The following is a 19,147-nucleotide window of genomic DNA, read 5'->3' as shown; positions in this document are numbered from 1 at the left end:
CAGTGTTTGCATCTTCACGCGGGTCCGCCCCAAACCTAAAAGAATGCCCCTGACCCCTTCTTCTACCTACTTCCTCTGACTCTGGTGACCCCATCCCGGACGCCTTCCGGAAAGCGATTCCCCCTTTTCCACCCCATCGAGTTGGGGTTATTTCTCCTTTTCTGGGCTCTCTCCCATTGCTGGGGAGGAAGGGGGATACGAAGGGCCTGCATGACCGCGGCTGTCATCACAGTGGGCCTGGCTTACCTTGTTTCTCTCTCCCCTTTTGCCTTTCTCCTTTCTCCCTGTTGCAGTCATGGACTTCACTCATACATATACATATACATATACATATACATATACATATACATATACATATACATATACATATACATGTTTTTAAATCGGGCAGGCACCCGCTCCCTGCCCTCAGCCCAGAATAGGTTCAGAGAGGTGCCCAGGTTCACTTGCGGAGCGTGTGGCCTCTCCCTAACGTGCGCCCCTTCACTACACGAATGGGTGCGGGCAAGGGTATAGGATTTTAGAATTCCAGGAGTTGTCGGGGGTCATCCCGTAGAATCCTCTCTTTTGCAGATGCTCTTCCTGGAGCCTTACGATGCAAGCTCTTGGGCTCACGTAGCCCTTTTCCTCTTCTAAGCCCAGAGCGCTTTCGCTGCTGCTGATCTCCACGGCCTCGGCAGGTAGGGAGGGGCAGGCAGGTGTCAGTGTCCTCCCTTTCACCGTTGGGGAAACTGACTCAGAGAAACAAGGCGACAGGCCTCGGCGGGGCGGGACTGTAACGGGAATTCAGGGCTCCAGGCCAGAGAGGAATTTATTGTGTCTCGTTTTGGGAAGCGTGAATGTGAAATGATCGACTTCGGAGCCCCAGGCGGAGACCCTTCAGTCCCCGAGAAGAATCGGGATGGGGTCTGGGATTAATGCAGTAATTACTTGCTCCTGGGCATTGACCCCTTGGCAACTTGGCAAGGTCCGGCAGGGTCCACCGCCCTTCCCTTCACAGGGTGACCAGAGGGCTGCGGCCTCTTTAAGGCCCAGCGCTCCGCCCCCGGCTCGTCGCCGACCTCCTCGCCGCCGCTCAGCCAGTTCCAGACTTTCCTCAGAGATGAGGTCATCTCCCCGTTGCCCATTGGCTGCGCCGTGCCGTCAGTCACAGGAAGTCACGCCGCCGTCTTCGCCTTCTTCATGCCGCTTCCTTCTCCGCCCGCCCCTTAGTCCGCCGATCACGACCCCTATCGGGCCTCTGATTGGCTAGCGCCGCCGTCACTTCTCCAGCGGATAGTCTTCAGGACGGGAGGCGGGCGTGGTGGGCGGGCCCGCAGCTTCCGCGGCTGAGAGGAGCCGGTGGCGGCAGTGTCTGTGGTGGCCGCGGCGGCGAGAGCGACGGTCCCATCCTTCCCACCCTCTCGGTTGCCGCTGGCCACACGCCCTCCGTTGGCGGCGACTTCTCAGCTCCGTGCGCCCGGGCTGGACAGTGAGCCTCGAGAGGAGACGCGGGCGGCTAGAGCCGGAGTGGGGCGAGCCGCGGAACCCGGCCGGGAGCCGCGCGAGGCGGTGAGTGAGAGTCCGGGTTGGGGACCCCTCCCCCACCGCGGCCCCGCCCCGCCCGGAGCATCCTTTTTCCCCCCCGACCCCGCTGCGCGCGTCCTCGGGGGGTCGGGCGAGGCGGCCCTCGCGTCCCCGGCCCTCTTCTCGCCGACCTTCTGCCTCTGCCCTCGGGGCCGGAGTCGCAGAGCGGCGGTCACTGTGCCGGGGCTGGGACCCGGGCCGGGCGGGCGGGCGCGGTCGTGCACCTGTGCACCGCCTGGCAGGGCCGTGCTGCGCGGGGCGGGGAAGCACGGAGGTCCTCGCCCTCGCTTCTCCCGGGATGTGTTTTGATTGCAGGGACGGGGTGTCGGCCGCTTTCTCTGGGGTCTTGTGCAGACCTTCAGGATCCAACTGCAGTCCTCGGGATTCCCAGGCAAGGAGGCTCAGCTGGACTTGTTGGTGCCAGTATAGCAACCTGAATGCTGCCAGGTGTACAGGGCTCTGCAGATCTGAAACTTGATGGCCAAGAACTTTACCTTCTAAGAAAGCGTCTGTCAGGACGCTGATTGCAGTCCACTCTCCCCGCTTCGGGTACCTTTGATACTCCATAGTGCCTAGGGCTGGACCTTTTGAGTCGACTCCCAAACCTGCCACTTGCTAGCTGTGTAATCTTGTGCCTTGGTTTCCTCGTCTGAAAAATGAAGATAATAGCACCAGTCGCATACGGCTGTTTGTTGTAAGTGTCGAATGAAATAATTCACGTGAAACGTTTGACACAATGCTTGGCCCATAGTAAGGGCCCAAGAAATGTTTGCTTTTGGGATGTTGAGAATGACTGGTTTGCCCGTGTGCCTTTAAGCACTAGCCCGCTTGGTTTTGTCAAGATTTCTCTCTGTTGTCTCCCTGTTATGCAGCGTAACGAAAGGGCAGTTGAATGGTTAACTGCTTGCCAGCCTCTATTTGGCATGAAGTGTGTGTATATACAGGAATGTGGAATACATCACTTAAATATAATAATGGAATTACCCCATGCTTCATATGTTTTTACATAGTTTTAAACTCATAAGACGTCTGGAATGTCCCCGAGTTGCAAGTTTTTGAGATCTTTTCAGGGTCCTTTCTACATCAAGCCGAAGCCTGTAACATAAGACTTATTGTCAATAAGAAGTTAAACTTACATGTTTTACTTCAGAAGACCCCCAGAACTCCAAATGTCACTTACGCAGTTTTACTGTTGAAAAGCAGTCATCTCCCGGGGGTGAGGTGGTACAGCCAGCTGGCCCGCAGCCCTGTGACTGCAGGTGGGGGACCTTTGGCTGGAAGTTATTAAACTAAGTTTTGCCTAATGTCGTTTGCATTTTTCATAGCGAACCAAAGGGCTTTATGTTACTGTTTCTTATTGAAATGATTTAGAAAGAAGCAATCCATTACTGAGTTCTTTAAAAACACCTGCAAAGAAAAAATATCTGTAGTCTAGCTCTAGTGTTTGTTTCAGTTTTTGGCCAATAACTGTTAAGAAGAGTCCCTTTTTAAGAAGGTTTCCAAAAATCACATCCACCTGAATAAGTTATTTAGAGTCAAATCAAGAGAGGTGGAAGAGTAATATGTATCCCATCACCCAAAAGTATTTATTGGAGACTTTCCATGTTCTTAGTACTCTGCGAGATACTATTAGGGAGTGATTAAAAAGAGTATGAAATAGAATCTCAGCCTGTAAAGGGCAAAACCATAAAGTTTGGGTCACCCGGTAGTAATTACAAGTACTACTTAAGGGATGACTTCATTTATTCATTCAGCAGACTTTTTGTTCCATGTTTGTAATGTGCCAGGTGTTTTTCTAAGGGCTGGGGCTGTCAAGATAAGTGAGATATGGTCCCTGCTCATGAGGAGCTCACAGTCTAGTGGGAGAGGCAAAAAATGACAGACGATTGTAACGCGCTGAAATACACTCTAAATCCAGACCTCACTGGGAGAGTCAAGGGAGCTTTTCCTGTGGATGTATGGGAAGGCTTCAAAGAAAATGGCATTTGAGCTGAATGTTAACTCAGATGAAGGAGAGGAAATTCCAAAGAGAAATAACAGCTTGGAAAGGTTTCCTGATAGGCTGGGCACAGTGGCTTATGCCTGTAATCCTAGCACTTTGGGAGGCCAAGGCAGGAGGATCACTTGAGGCCAGGAGTTCGAGTTGAGACCTGCTTGGGCAACATAATGATAGCTTGTCTCCACAAAAAAATTAAAGAATTAGCAGACATGGTGGCTTGCACCTGTAGTCCCAGCTACTCAGGAGGCTGAGGCTGGAGGATCCCTTGAGCCCAGGAGTTTGAGGTGGCAGTAAGCTATGTTCACACTGCCCTCTATCCTGAATGTGCAGTGAGACCCTGTCTCAAAAAAAAAAAATCCTGATAAATCTTCTGATATACCAGTTATAAGCCCCAGGGAGGGAGAAGGAAACTAACATTCCTTGATGCCCACTACATAAAAGCTAGGCTTTGATTGTGTTGCTTAAGGATAGAGAAATAGGCTGCAACTAGTTAAATAACTCTTTTAGGGATACAGAAGTTAACAGAACCAGGACTTGAATCTCTGACTTAAACGTATGGTATACTCTTCCTTTTAACATGCTTTCGTAGAGGTAAATATGAAAGAGGTTAGAAAGTTCTACTCATATTATCATTATTATCATTTTATTACGTCTGTTGCAAGTTACTTTCTGTGAAATGTTTCATATTTGATTTAGTCACTAAGGCGATATAATAAAGCTTATCTTTATATAAGCTTATCTTTATAAGCTTTATATCTAAGGTACTATAATAAATAAAGGTTACCTTTATTTATATATTTTATACTTACAAATTTGGTAATATTTCCTAAAAAGTATGGCCTGTGGGAACATTCAGTAAAAATGGAGTACATTGATATATACAGATTCTATATGAAGCACTTAACTAACTTTGTTAAACAGGTATAAACTTTCTTTGAGAGTGCAGCTTAAATACTTATTTAAGTGTATTTAAAAAAGGATTTGTAGATTTATAGCCATTTAATTTACAAAGGGAAAATTAGAATTTTTAAGTCGTATTAACAAAGATTGTTGTATTATATTTCGAGAAAACACTGTGGCAAGCACATATACTACTGTAAGCTCCCCAGGGGTGAGGATATTTGTTTTTATTCCCAGTTCCAAAGGCAGTTATTGGGACATAGCAGGTGCTCAGTAAATATTTCTTGAATATAAGATGGACATGAACAAATATATATTTACTCCGTGTTCTTGTGTGTATATATAGTCACATAAATGCTAGGGTTGATAGTTGCAATTGACAAACATAAGAAACATTTTTATCTACTGAGAAAAAGCTTTGGTCAGGAGGTTATATTTCAGGTTTTTGAAAGAGAAAAAAGAACATTGATGGGTTATGGATGAAGTGGTACAGGCTTGGGGAGTAGTTTTTTATAAATGAATACATTTTGGAAGAAAGGGGACATTGAACAAAGAGAATGACCCACTGACACAATTCAGCAAATATGGGCGCTGTTTATGTCTAAGACTTTAATAGAGTTTTGAGAATCAAGGAAATAGTCTCTGCTCTCAAGGAAATTAGAGTTTTGGAGAGCGGGTGTGTTAACTATCTTCCTGTGTAACAGATTACCTCGAAAGTTAGTGTTTAAGACAACATTTCTTATTTTTCACAGTTTCTGTGAGTCAGGAATTTGGAATCAGCTTGGCTGATTCAAACTCAGGTCTCTCAAAAAATTGCAATAATGGCTGGGCGCAGTGGCTCACACATGTATTCTCAGCATTTTGGGAGGCTGAGGCAGGTGGATCCCTTGAGGTCAGGAGATTGAGACCAGCCTGGACAACATGGTGAAACCCTGTTGCTACTAAAAATACAAAAATTAGGTAGGTTTGGTGATGCACGCCTGTACTCCCAGCTACTCAGGAGGCTGAGGCATGAGAATCGTTTGAACCTGGGAGGCAAAGGTTGCAGTGAGCCAAGATCACGCCACTGCACTCCAGCCTGGGCGACAGAGTGAGACTATCTAAAAAAAAAATTGTCTGGGAATGGCAGCCCATGCCTGTAATCCCAGCTACTCAGGAGGCTGAGGCATAAGAATTGCTTGAACCAGGGAGTTGGAGGTTGCAGTGAGCTGAGATCGTGCCACTGCACTCCAGTCTGGGTGACAGCAAGACTGTCTCAAAAAAAAAAAAAAAAAAAATTGCAGTAATATGTCAGCTGAGGTAGCAGTCATCTGAAGGCTTGACTGAGGCTGGTGAATCCTTTTTCAAGGTGGCTACTCATATTGCTGGCAGGTTGGTGCAGGCTGTTGGTGGGAGATCTCAATTCCTCTTCATGTGGGCCTCTCTGCATGAATGCCTTCACGGTATGGCAGCCAGCTTGCCTCAGAGCGTGTAATACAAAAGACCGAGCTGCTGCATTGACTTTTATGACCTAGCTTCAGAAGTCGCATACCATCATTTCTCCAGTATTCTGTTGGCCACACATTGTGGGAAGGGACTACACAAGAATGTAAATGGCAGGAGGTGAGGGTCATTGGGGGCCATCTTGGAGGCTGACCACCACAGTGGGTAAAGTAGAAAATGTTGAAAGAAGGTACTGAAGTGCTGAAGTAGGGGAGAGGGAAGGACTCAGAGTAGGAAAGATTACCTTTGGAGGAATGAAGGAATGGGAAAGATTTAATTCCTTTATCAGATATTTGTAAATATTTATTGTATGTTTACTATGTGCCTTTCACATGGAGGCTAATATGTGGAGGTAGACACTGAATTAGGTTCACATGAAATGTTTTAAGTAATTTAGGCCAGCTTTGACATAAGGAAAAATATTTGAAATCTATGTGTATGGTGAAGGTGGAGTCTTTTTTTTATATATTGATGAAAACAGTAACTTAGTGATAGATGAGCAGTTACACAGCATAAGTAGTTAACATAAATACTGGAGTCATACTGCATAGATCGGAATCCTGGCTCTACTTGCTGGCCATGTGTATGAACTTGGGCTGTTTGACTATGATGCTCTTGCTACTTTATCTTCTCTGTGACTCACTAGCTGTAAAATGGGGATAAAAATGGGGCCTGCTTCATATTGCTGCTGTGAGGATTAAATAAAAATATATGAAGTCCTTGGAACAGCTTTACATGCAGGTCATTATCATGGTTATTATGATCATCATTGGTTTTGGGCAGTAACATAGAACTGACTATGGGTGAATTAGTTTGGAGTCAGAGAGATGAATGAATATAGACTGATATGAGTATGCAGAAAGAGGCATTTAAATGTTAACCATTGCTGCTTCACCATCAATTTTTCTATGTCAAGTACCTACATCTAGATAATTTTTATTTTACAAAGTAGAGTGAACCAGTGGCTTTATTTAGGTGAATTCCACAGTTAAAATAAGACCCAAGGAGGTGCACAAGTTGCCATTAAGGGTGTCTCTTACCATCTTGTATCTTTGAATTTACTGGGCTCTCTGTCTGCAGAATGGGTTTAGCTAGAAGCAGTACTTAAAAGAGCATGTGTTTCACGAGAGCTAGGGCCCATAATAAAAATACCTAGAATGAGAACCTGTGTGGCTGAGTTTGAGGGACAAGGTTAATCTGGAGGGAATTTCAAAGGTACAGGCCTGGTGCTGTGGCTCATGCCTGTAATCCCAGCCATGTGAGAGTCTGAGACAGGAGGATTACTTGAGCCCAGGAGTTTGAGGCTGCAATGAGCTGTGATCACACCACTGTGCTCCAGCCTGGTTAACAGATGAGACACTGTCTCAAGTAAATAAATAAATTAAGAAAGTTAATTATAAGAAACTTCTAAATCTAGAGTACAGGAGTTTAGGAATTCAAAGGACGGATTTTGTGAAACTCCATCAGTTTAGATAAATTCTTTAGAGGCAGTAGTGATCTTCCTAATGAAGATGACTTCCATTTTACTACTTTAGGAAGTAGATTTGTTACCTCGAAAGGAAAGGAAAGGAAATAGAAATGGATTCAGCTTTCTCCAAGTTGAAGTCTGAAATCTCTGATTTTGTACAACAGAAAAATGATTCTGTTGACTTAAAAACTGCCCAGGTGTTTTTTTGTTGTTTCTTTTGTTTTGTTTTTAAAGAGACAGAGTCTCACTCTGTCATCCAGCTACCACACCAGGCCTGTACCTTTTATTTTTTTATTTTTATTTTTTGAGAGACAGAGTCTTGTTCTCTTGCCTACGGTAGAGCGCAGTGGTGTGATCATGGCTCGCTGCAACTGCCGCCTCCCAGGTTCAAGCGATTCTCCTGCCTCAGCTTCCCAAGTAGCTGGGATTACAGGTATGTGCCACCATGCCCAGCTAATTTTTGTATTTTTTAGTAGAGGCAGGGTTTCACTATATGTTGGCCAGGCTGGTCTCAAACTCCTGACCTCAGGTGATCCGCCTGCCTTGGCCTTCCAAAGCGCTGGGATTATAAGCATGAGCCACCGTGCTTGGCCAGTCCTGTACCTTTTAAATGCCCTCCAGATTAACCTTGTCCCTCAAACTCAGCCACACAGGATCTCATTCTAGGTATTTTTAGTGTGGGCCCTAGTTCTACCTCTAAGCCCTTGTGAAGCATATGGCGGGATCATAGCTCACTGCAACCTCAAACTCCTTGTCTTAAGTGATCCTCCTGCCTCCGCCTCCTGAGTAGCTAGGACAACAGCATGTACCACCACGCTTGGCTAATTTTTTTTTTTTTTTGAGATGGAGTCTTGCTCTGTTACCCAGGCTGGAGTGCAGTGGCGGGATCTCAGCTCACTGCAAGCTCCGCATCCTGGGTTCAAGCAGTTCTCCTGCCTTAGCCTCCCGAGTAGCTGGGATTACAGGCACCGGCCACCACGCCCAGCTAATTTTTTGTATTTTTTTTTTTTTTTTTTTTTTTTTAGTAGAGACGGAGTTTCACTATGTTGGCCAGGCTGGTCTCGAACTCCTGACCTCAGGCGATCCACCTGCTTCGGCCTCCCAAAGTATTGGGATTACAGCATGAGCCACTGTGCCTGGCCTGCTTGGGTAATTTTTTTTTTTTTTTAAATTATTTTTTGAGACAGAGTCTTGCTCTGTTGACCAGGCTGGAGTGCAGTGGTGCAATCTTGACTCACTGCAACCTCCATGTCCCGGGTTCAAGCCATTCTCCTGCCTCGGCCTCCCAGGTAGCTGGGACTACAGGCATGCGCCACCGTGCCCGGCTAATTTTTTTGTATTTTTGGTAGAGACGGGGTTTCACCATATTGGACAGGCTGGTCTCAAACTCCTGACTTCAAGTGATCCACCCACCTCTGCCTCCCAAAGTGCTGGGATTACACATGTGAGCCACCGCACCCAGCCTCTGCTTGGCTAGTTTTAAAACATTTTTTTGTAGAGAAGAGAAGAGAGTCTTGCTATGTTGCCTAGACTAGTCTCAAATTCCTGGCCACAGCAATCCTCCTGCCTTGGCCTCCCGAAGTGTTGGGATTGCAGGTGTGAGCCACCGTGCCTGGCCAAGATTCTTAAAAATACTAAATCCATATCACATGTATGAGGAGAGAAGATAATTAAACTCTATGTCACTGCAGGTGTTAAAGCAGAAATTGGGTGACCTGTCAGGGTGCATTGGGTGGAACTAATTGCTCAAGTTGCCTTCAGTTCTGTGGTTCATGACTCAAGTCCTCTCATTGTTTAGTGGGAGGAGGCACTGTGAAATTAAATAATTTGAGTTCCGCAACAGTCCAGGGCCTGAGCCCAGGCCAGTTCCTCACACAGTATTTAAGGCCGGCTCATATAGCAGTAATAGAAGCTCTGTAGAATCCTTGGAAGAAAGAGCGTTGTGAAAATGTCTTTTTTTTTTTACTTCCATGTTTTTACTTCTGTAGTATGTCTGGTTCATTTGGTCCCCACTCATTCTTATTGATATGCATTTAGAAATCATTCTCTGTGTAAATGAGAGCTTGTAATGAGTAATTTGGCTAGTTCATTTTGAGATCTGGAGTGTGTCCTCTGTTTGTTACTGAATTTCTAGATAGGTAGGCTATTTACAGGTCTTTGTCCTCTAAAATTATGAGTGGAAATTATGGGTGATTCTGGTTTTTGAAAATCATTGTTCTTGTATTAAAATTTAAAGCATAATGGGGATAATTCAAACAAAGTTTCTGAACTTCATAATATGACAGAGTAAAATAACCAGTGAGGTAACATGTCCATGTCAAGTTTTAGGGCACAACAGATCTGGGTACTGACAGTTACCAGGTATGTAACTGTAGGCTTACTCCTTAACCTTCTTGTGATTCAGCTTCTTCATCTGTAAACTAGAGTTGATAATTCTTACAACATGAGGTCGTTATAAGGATTATGAAGAAATGTAAAGAGGGAATTAATAGGGGCATCTACTTTATGGTAGACATTGTGCTACCTTATTAATCCTCATACGAACTCTGAAATAAGTGGTAGTAGCAGCATTTTGCAGATGAGCAAAGAGAAGCTTCTAGAGGAACTAATTTAGGGAGATAACAGGATTTTTGTTGTGGTTTTGCTTTTTTGTTTTTTTAAAACAGAGTCTTGCTTTGTCTTCCAGACATGAGTGTAGTGGCGGGATCATAGCTCACTGTAACCTCAAACTCCTGTAACCTCAAACTGCTGAAGCAGTTCTCCTGCATAACTAGGACTATAGGCGTGTGCCATCGTGCCCGGCTAAATTTTTTTGTGCAGGCGGGGTCTCACGGTGTTCCCCAGGCTGATCTTGAACTCTTGCCCTCACGCTTTGACCTCCTAAACTATTGAGATTACAGGCATGAGCCACTGTGCCTGGCCAGGATTTGAATCCAGATCTGTTTTTGAATTAAATAATTCTGGCTTCCTACCATGATGTATATGAAGTTCCTAACTTTGCCTCTAGTAAATGTCTTTTCGTGTTCAGTGTCTTTTGCGTAGTTAGTGAAAATGTCAGTTATAGTAAGAATTCTTTGTAGTAGTAATCAAGATGTTATAGCTCAGAAAATATTCTGTGCGGTATTCCTTATATGTATCTGCTTGCCATTCCTGAGGTCGAAAACTATAATAGTAACTTCACATCTTAAGTTGCTCAATTAATACTTGCCAAATAAGGGCCAGGCATTATGGCTTACACCTGTAATCCCAGCACTTTGGGAGGACAAGGTGGGAGGATCACTTGAGCCCAGGAGTTCAAGACCAGCCTGGGCAACATGACAAGACATACAGAAATAAAAAAAGTAGCTCAGTATGGTGACATGCACTTGTAGTGCATGAGCCCGGGAGATCGAGGCTGCAGTAAGCTGTGTTTGTGCCACTGCACTCCAGCCTGGGCGACAGAGTGAGACTCTGTCTCAGAAAGAAAAAAATTACCAAATAAAGGCCTACTATCCACATTTTTAGAATTTATTTTTTGTCAGTGTTTCAGTATCTTTTAAATTGTAAATGGGGTAAGTGATGCCAGGGTCTCTTGATTGTGGTTAATTTGTACATATTTTCTCTACCACAAAATTTACAGGAACTTGGAAAGTTGTCCTTTCCTAATACTTTAGAATGCACTGTGTTGAATTTTGGTGTTAGAGTGGTGTTATCATGGTTGAAACTTTGACTTTAGTTTGTGTGTGTGTGTGTGTGTCTTTGAGACAGGGTCTCATTCTGATACACAGGCTGGATCGCAGTGGCACGATCGTAGCTTACTGTAACCCTGAATCCCTGGCCTCAAGCAGTTCTCCCGCCTTGAACTCTCAAAGTGTTGGGATTACAGGCATGAGCCACTATGCCTGGCCCTGGCTTTGTATTTTGTACTTAGTTATATGATGGATATATTTAAAGTAGTCTTTTTGAGTTTGCCATATATATGTGTATATATTGTCTTTCCTTTGAAATGTAGAGCAAGAGAAATTTAGAAATTAAAAGTAAGGATTGGCCAGGTGTGGTGGCTCACACCTGTAATTCCAGCACTTTGGGAGGATTGCTTGAGCTCAGAGGTTCGAGACCAGCCTAGGTAAAATGGCAAAACCCTGTCTCTACAAAAAATACAAAAAATAACCGGGTGTGGCGCTGTGTACCGATAGTCCCAGCTACTCTGGAAACTTGAGGTGGGAGAGAATTGCTTGAGCTTGGGAGGTGAAGGTTGCAGTGAGCTGTAGTTGCACCACTGCACTCCAGCCTGGGCGACAGAGCCAGACCTCATCTCAAAAAAAAGAGTAAAGCTTAGGATGGGCACGGTGGCTCATGCCTGTAATCCCAGCACTTTGGGAGGTCAAGGTGGGTGGATCACCTGAGGTCAGCAGTTCGAGACCAATCTACCAAGATGGTGAAACCCCATCTCTACTAAAAATACAAAAAAATCAGCCGGGTGTGGTGGTGGGGGTCTGTAATCCCAGCTACTTGGGAGACTGAGGCAAGAGAATTGCTTGAACCGGGGAGGCGGAGGTTGCAGTGAGTTGAGATCATGCCACTGCACTCCACCCTGGGGGACAGAGTGAGACAGTTTCAAAAAAAAAAAAAAAAAGTAAGGGTTATTTTCTTTTTTGTCCATTGTTTATGTGATCATCACTTTTTATGAGAAGAAATCACTTGAACTAAAGCTTCTATGCAAGAGCCTTTCACTCTTTAAATTTGCACTCCAGGTTCATGCTCTAAAGTTGTGGCATTGAAGGGAAAGAGGTTGTGGGTTTTTATTCTATTTTATTTACTTATTCTGTGTTATTTATTTATTTTTATTTATGAGACGGAGTCTTCTTGCTCTGTCGCCCATGCTGGAGTGTAGTGGCACAATCTTGGCTCACTGCAATCTCTGCCTCCGGGGTTCAAGCGGTTCTTGTGCCTCAGACTCCCGAGTAGCTGGGAATTACAAGCGCCTGCCACCATGCCCGACTAATTTTTGCGTTTTTAGTAGAGATAGGGTTTCACCATATTGGCCAGGCTGGTCTCAAACTCCTGACCTCAAGTGATCTGCCTGCCTCAGCCTCCCAAAGTTATGGATTACAGGTGTGAGCCACCCTGCCAGGCCTTATTTATTTATTTATTTAGAGATAAGGTCTTGCTATGTTGCCTGGGCTGGTTGTGAACTTCTGGCCTCAAGCAGTCTTCCTGCCTTGGCTTCCCAAAGTGTTGAGATTACAGATGTGAGCCAACACACCCCTCCTATTTTTATTTTTTTTAGGGACGGGGGCCTCACTCTGTTACCCAGGCTGATCTTGATCTCCTGGGCTCAAGTGATCCTCCCATCTTGGCCTCTTAAAATGTTGGGATTACAGGCATGAGCCACTGAGCCTTTTATTCTATTTTATAGATGCATTGAACTATTTTACATTATCTTGTTGATACTTCCTTTCTGTTCAGATGTGTTTTTTGGGGGGTTAGGAGTCCTGGAATGGGAACAGGGAACCAAGAACATTATATATCATATACTAGTCATTTGAGATAAATTTAAAGATTTCTTTTACCCAGTAGAAGTTCATAGGATGTTATGGTTCATTTGTGTGATATCTGTCATGAGTCTTTATATACCCTGAGTCAGTGGATTAATCATTTTCCTAGACGAGACACTCTGTAGCATGAATGACCCTTTTTAAAAAATTAATGTTTTGACCTTTACCTGAAAGCTGATTCTTAAAGTGTATCTGGCAGGATCAATATGTATGGAAATCGGGCATGACTTATACAATTTGGACAAGCTAATCATGACATTTTATTTTCAACATGTCTAATAGCCTGTTGGTTGCCCAAATAATGCTGAGTTAATTATAGTGTAACCTTTTATTCTATTTGGAGAGTGTCAAGGGATTTTTTGAATGCCTTCCAAAATTCACTTTCATGAAGTGAGCTTAGAAAGCTTAGAAAACGCTTTCTAGAGCAAGAATTCTCAAAACTTTACTATGGGTAAAATGTAAAGCATTTAACCCATAATAGGCATTCAATACATGTTAATTTTCATAGTACTCAAAAATTTTCCTTTGTAGCACTAACCACAATTACAATTAAATATGTAATTTTAAAATGCTTTTCTTATAAGCTTTGTGATGCCAGGGAGCATATCTGTCTTTTCACTGCCCTATTCTCAGCATCCAGAATAGTGCCAGGCATGAAGTATAGTAGATGCTCAATAAATATTTGTTAAATGAATGAACACCCCTTTCCTGATTCTGTCCTCCCTTGGCTTAAAGGACAGTATCCTGAACATTTTGGCCTGCTTTGAGAATCAATCACCGTGTTACATAACTTTGGTCTATTAACGATTGGAGTTGGGTAAAGGGGAGGGCAATGAATAGAGGAATAACAATGAAAGAGAACAGAATGGTATTCAAAGTAAATTATAAGAACGTAGTACTCTGGACTTTCTAACTCCCTCTAATCTGGTATCCAGCCCCCAATTCTACCAAAACAGTTTTCATTGTGATCACCGCTGGCTTACATGTTGCTGAACATGTTGAGTTTTCCTTAGTTTAGTAAAATGATAACTCTTGTAGTTACTCAGGAAAGAACCTTGGAGTCATCTTCTCTTTGCCATTTCACAGAATCCAGTTCATCAGCAAATACTGTTAGCTCTGTCTTCAAGATATATCCATAATCTGATCACTTGTTAATCATCTCCACCATAATCACCCTCTTCCAAGCCATCTCTATTAGTTTAGTTTCCTGTGACTGCTGTAAGAAATTACTACATACTTGGTGCCTTACAACAACACATATTCATTCTCTTATAGTTCTGGAGGTCATACATTTGAATCAGTCTTACTGGGCCAAATTCAGGATATCAGAAGGGCTGTATTCCTTCCAGAGGCTTTAGGGGACAGTCTGTTCTTTACCTCTTCCACCTTCTGGTGGCTACTGGCTTTCCTTGGCTTGTGGCAGCGTCACTTCAATCTTCAAGGTCAGCATCTTTAAATCTCTCTGCACATCTCTTTCTCCTGCACTATTTTTGTCATATCTCTCTCTGCCTCCCTCTTCTCTTGTAAGGACATATGATTGGACTTAGGGCCCACCTGGATAATCAGGATAACCCTCCATTCCAAAATTCTTTTTTTTTTTTTTTGAAATGGAGTCTCGCTGTGTCACCCAGGTTGGAGTGCAGTGGCACCATCTCGGCTCACTGCAACCTCTGCCTCCCATGTTTAAGCGATTCTCCTGCCTCAGTCTCCTGAGTAGCTGGGATTACAGGAGGCCACCATCACACCTGGCTAATTTTTATACTTTTTAGTAGAGACGGGGTTTCACCATCTTGGCCAGGCTGGTCTTGAACTCCTGACCTCGTGATCCACCTGCCTCGGCCTCCCAAAGTGCTGGGATTACAGGCGTGAGCCACTGCGCCCGGCCCCAAAATTCTTAATTTAATCATACCTGCAAAGACTCCTAGCCCTTTTTGCTATAAAAGGTAACATTCACAGATTCCAGGTATTAGGATATGGGTATCTTTTGGGCCATTTTTCAGCCTATCATAGTCTCTTCTCTGCTCGTCTGTTCCACAGGCAAAATACACCCATCTCATTCCAACATCCCCAAAAGTCTCAACCCATTGCAACATCAACTCAAGCCCAAGATCTCTTCTGTCACCAGCTCTGAAGTTTAAAGTCTCATTATCTAAATTATCTGTTATCTGTTCCCAAAATGTTCTGGTCAGACATGTATAGTATAACAGTTATAGATAATTCCTGTTTCAGAAGGGAGAAAATGCAAGGAATAAATGGGTTACTGGTACCAAGTAATTTCAAAATCCAGCAGGGAAAATTTTTATTATGTTTCAAAGCCTGTGAGTAATTTTCTTTTACTCGAGACTCTGCCCTCTGAGTCTGTGGCTCTAGCTTCTGCTTTCATAGTTATCCTTTCTTTTTCTTGAAGAGAAGCATATATTTGCAACAGAGTAGAGTTTTTGCCCATGGTGTTTAAAAATTGTGTTAAAATTTACCATCGTAACCATTTTTAAGTGTACTGTCCAGTGGTATTAAGTACATTCATATTGTGAAACCATCACCGCCGTTCATCTCCAGAACTCTTTTTGTCTTGCAAAACTGAAGCTCTATACCCATTAAACAATGACTCCCCATTCTTCTCTCCCCAGCCCCTGTGAACCACCATTCCCTTTTCTGTCTCTATGATTTTGATTACTCTTAAGTACTTCATACAAGTGGAACCATACAATATTTGTCTTTTGTGACTAGCTTATGTCACTTAGTGTAATGTCCTCAAGAGTCATCCATATTGTAGCATGTATCAGAATTTTCTTTCTTTTTATGGCTGAAAGAGTAAAGAGTAGTTTTATTAGCCTGATGGCTGCATGTAGATTTTTGGTAGTCCAACATCTTTCAGCCTTCTTTATTTTATTTATTTATTTTTTAAGACAGAGTCTCACTCTGTCATCCAGGCTGAAGTGCAGTGGCACAATCATGGCTCGATGCAGCCTCCATCTCCTGGGGCTCAAACAATTCTCCTGCCTCAGCCTCCTGAGTAGGTGGGGCTACAGGCATGCACCACCACACTTGGCTCATTTTTTGTATTTTTTGTAGGGACGGTCTCATTTTGTTGCCCAGGCTGGTCTTGAACTCCTGGGCTCAAGCTATCCTCCTGCCTTGGCCTCCCAAAGTGCTGGGATTACAGACGTGAGCTACCACATCCAGCCAACAGCCATCCTTTATTTCATTCTTTATTTGTCCTTTCAGTCCAAGTTGGCAGTGTTTCTGCTGATATAACATTGTTAGAAACCTTGTGGGTCTCCTATGTATATTTTGGGGGTTCCTGTCATTAGACAAGAGGGTTCTCTATAGAGCTTTTCTGGATAATCCCATCTCCATTCCTACCTTCTGCTTATGGTTGGCTGAAGGAATTCATGAGTCACACTCCTAATCCCTTCAGCATGACTAAGAGGTTGTCCTGCAACATGCTTGACTTTCTCTCCACAGCATGCTTTTCTTAACAGTGAATTTCCTAATTTTAGCATATTTTGTTGGCTGGGTGCAGTGGCTCATGCCTGTAATCCCAGCACTTTGGGAAGCCAAGCCAGGTGGATCACCTGAGGTCAGGAGTTCAAAACCAGCCTGGCCAATATGGTGAAACCCTGTCTCTACTAAAAATACAAAAAAAAAAAAAAAAAAAAATAGACTGGGTGTTGTGGCTCATGCATGTAATTCCAGCACTTTGGGAGGTTGAGACGGGTGTATCACCTGAGGTCGGGAGTTCGAGACCAGCCTGACCAACATAGAGAAACTCCATCTCTACTAAAAATACAAAATTAGCCAGGCGTGGTGATGCGTGCCTGTAATCCCAGCTACTTGGGAGGCTGAGTAGGAGAAACACTTGAACCTAGGAGGTGGAGGTTGTGGTGAGCCGAGATTGCACCATTGCACTCCAGCATGGGCAACAAGAGTGAAACGCTGTCTCAAAAAAAAAAAAAAAAAAAAAAAAAATTAGCTGGGTGTGGTGGCGTGCACCTGTAGTCCTGGCTACTCAGGAGGCTGAGGTGGGAGAATTGCTTGAACCTGGGAGACGGAGGCTGCATTGAGCCAAGATCACACCACTGTACTCCAGCCTGGGTGACAGTGAGACTCTGTCTCCAAAAATAAATAAATCTTTTGTGATCCAGGTAAGCTGAGAATTTCCCAAATCAAGTACAATTTCTTTTTTTTTTTGAGACGGAGTCTCACTCTGTTGCCCAGGCTGGAGTGCAGTGGCGTGATCTCGGTTCACTGCAAGTTTCGCCTTCCAGGTTTGTGCCATTCTTCTGCCTCAGCCTCCCGAGTAGCTGGGACTACAGGCGCCCGCCACCACACCCAGCTAATTTTTTTGTATTTTTAGTAGAGATGGGGTTTTACCGTGTTAGCCAGGATGGTCTCGATCTCCTGACCTCGTGATCCGCCCGTCTCGGACTCCCAAAGTGCTGGGGTTACAGGTGTGAGCCACTGCACCCGGCCAATTTCTTTTTGTTTAACATTTCTCCTATTAATTTTTCCTCTTATGTTTTACTGCAAATAACAAGAAGAAACCAGGCTGTACCTTTAGTATGTTGCTTGGGAATCTAAATTTCCAAATTCCTTGCTTAAAAATTCTGCTTTCCATACAACTGTTGGACACAATTTAGCTAACCTTTCTGCTACTGTAAAACGAGGATCGTCCTTCTGTTAGTTTCCAATAACGTGTTCCTTGTTTCCTTCTGAGTACTTGTCAAGAGTACCTTTAACATTCATATTTTTACCAACATTCTGTTTGTAAAAGTATATGTATTCTATACAACAACACAGATTTTCTCTACTTTACTTTTCACTTCCTGTGAGCCACCACACCCAGCCCTTAAAGCCTTTCAGTGGATTGAATCAGGCCCATCCAGATTATCTAGGACAGGCTCCTTTACTTAAAGCCAAGTGATTATGAATGTTAGTTACATCTACAAAATACTTTCACAGCAACACTTGAGATTAATGTTTGGTTGAATAATTGGGGACTGTGGCTTAGTGAAGCTGACACATAAAACTGACAATCACACTGTCATTATTATTTCTTGCCTGGATTATTGAGATATATATATATATATATTTTAAATTATCTTATTTTATTTTATTTTTTTTGAGAAGGAGTCTTGCTGTATCACCCAGGCTGGAGTACAGTGGCGCAGTCTTGGCTAACTGCAACCTCTGCCTCCTGAGTTCGAGATTCTCCCACCCCAGCCACCTGAATAGCTGGGATTTTAGGTGTGAGCCACCACACCTGGCTAATTTTTGTATTTTTAGTAGAGACTGGTTTCGCTGTGTTGGCCAGGCTGGTCTTGAATTCCTGACCTCAAGTGATCCTCCTGCCTGGGCCTCCCAAAGTGCTGGAATTAAAGGCGTGAGCCACCATGCCCGGCCTGCAATATCTTCTTTTGAAGTGCATTCTCTGCTTCTGCCCTTGATTTCTTATTATCTGTTCTCCAGTTATTAATAGTGGCTAAAGTCTGTTTCAGGATCTACCACTCGTCCCTTTGCTTACTCTGTGGCAACCCCATTGGTTTCCCTGCTTTTCCTGCATCTGCCAGGTCTTTGTGCTGGCTGTTCCCTCTGCCTGAAATACTCTCTCCCTTCACATGGTTTACTTCCTCACTTTTTTCAGATGTTTGCTCAGATGTCTCCTTATCAGAGAGGTTACCACATATAAAAAAGTGGCCAGGCGTGGTGGCTCACACCTATAATCCCAGCACTTTGGAAGGCTGAGGCGGGTGGGTCACGAGGTCAGGAGATCGCGACCATCCTGGCTAACACGGTGAAACCCCATCTTTACTAAAAAAAAAAAAATACAAAAAATTAGCCAGGCGTGGTGGTGGGCGCCTGTAGTCCCAGCTACTTGGGAGGCTGAGGCAGGAAAATGGCGTGAACCCAGGAGGCGGAGCTTGCAGTGAGCCAAGATCTTGCCACTGCACTCCAGCCTGGGCAACAGAGTGAGACTTCCTCTCAAAAAAAAAAAAAAAAATCCTTACTCCTCAATCCCTGGCATTCCTTACTCTCCTTATCCTGCTTCACTTTTCTCCAGAGGACTTATTACCACTTGGCATTCATCTGTTTGTTGTCCGTCTCTTCCCACTAGATGATAGTCTGTACAAGGGCAGGGACTTTGTTAATTTCTGTATCCTCAACACCAACAGTACTTGGCATGTAGTCGGTGTT

The 19,147-nt window shown here is 44.0% G+C and overlaps 1 protein-coding gene across 1 annotated transcript in view; it reads left to right on the top strand.

Moving 5' to 3' along the window:
- Positions 1-328: 328 nt before the first annotated feature.
- MRTFA (myocardin related transcription factor A) overlaps positions 329-19,147 on the top strand; it is a 216,579-nt gene continuing 197,760 nt past the window's right edge. Inside the window, exon 1 of the mRNA XM_063722911.1 lies at positions 329-1,551. The gene's annotated coding sequence lies outside the window, so the exon portion shown is untranslated. The remainder of the gene's footprint in view (positions 1,552-19,147) is intronic.

The sequence above is a fragment of the Pongo abelii genome, chromosome 23 (assembly GCF_028885655.2).
Source record: "Pongo abelii isolate AG06213 chromosome 23, NHGRI_mPonAbe1-v2.0_pri, whole genome shotgun sequence".
NCBI lineage: Eukaryota > Metazoa > Chordata > Mammalia > Primates > Hominidae > Pongo > Pongo abelii.
The sequence above is the reverse complement of the archived record's forward strand: the minus strand, read 5'-3'. Positions and strand labels throughout refer to the sequence as shown.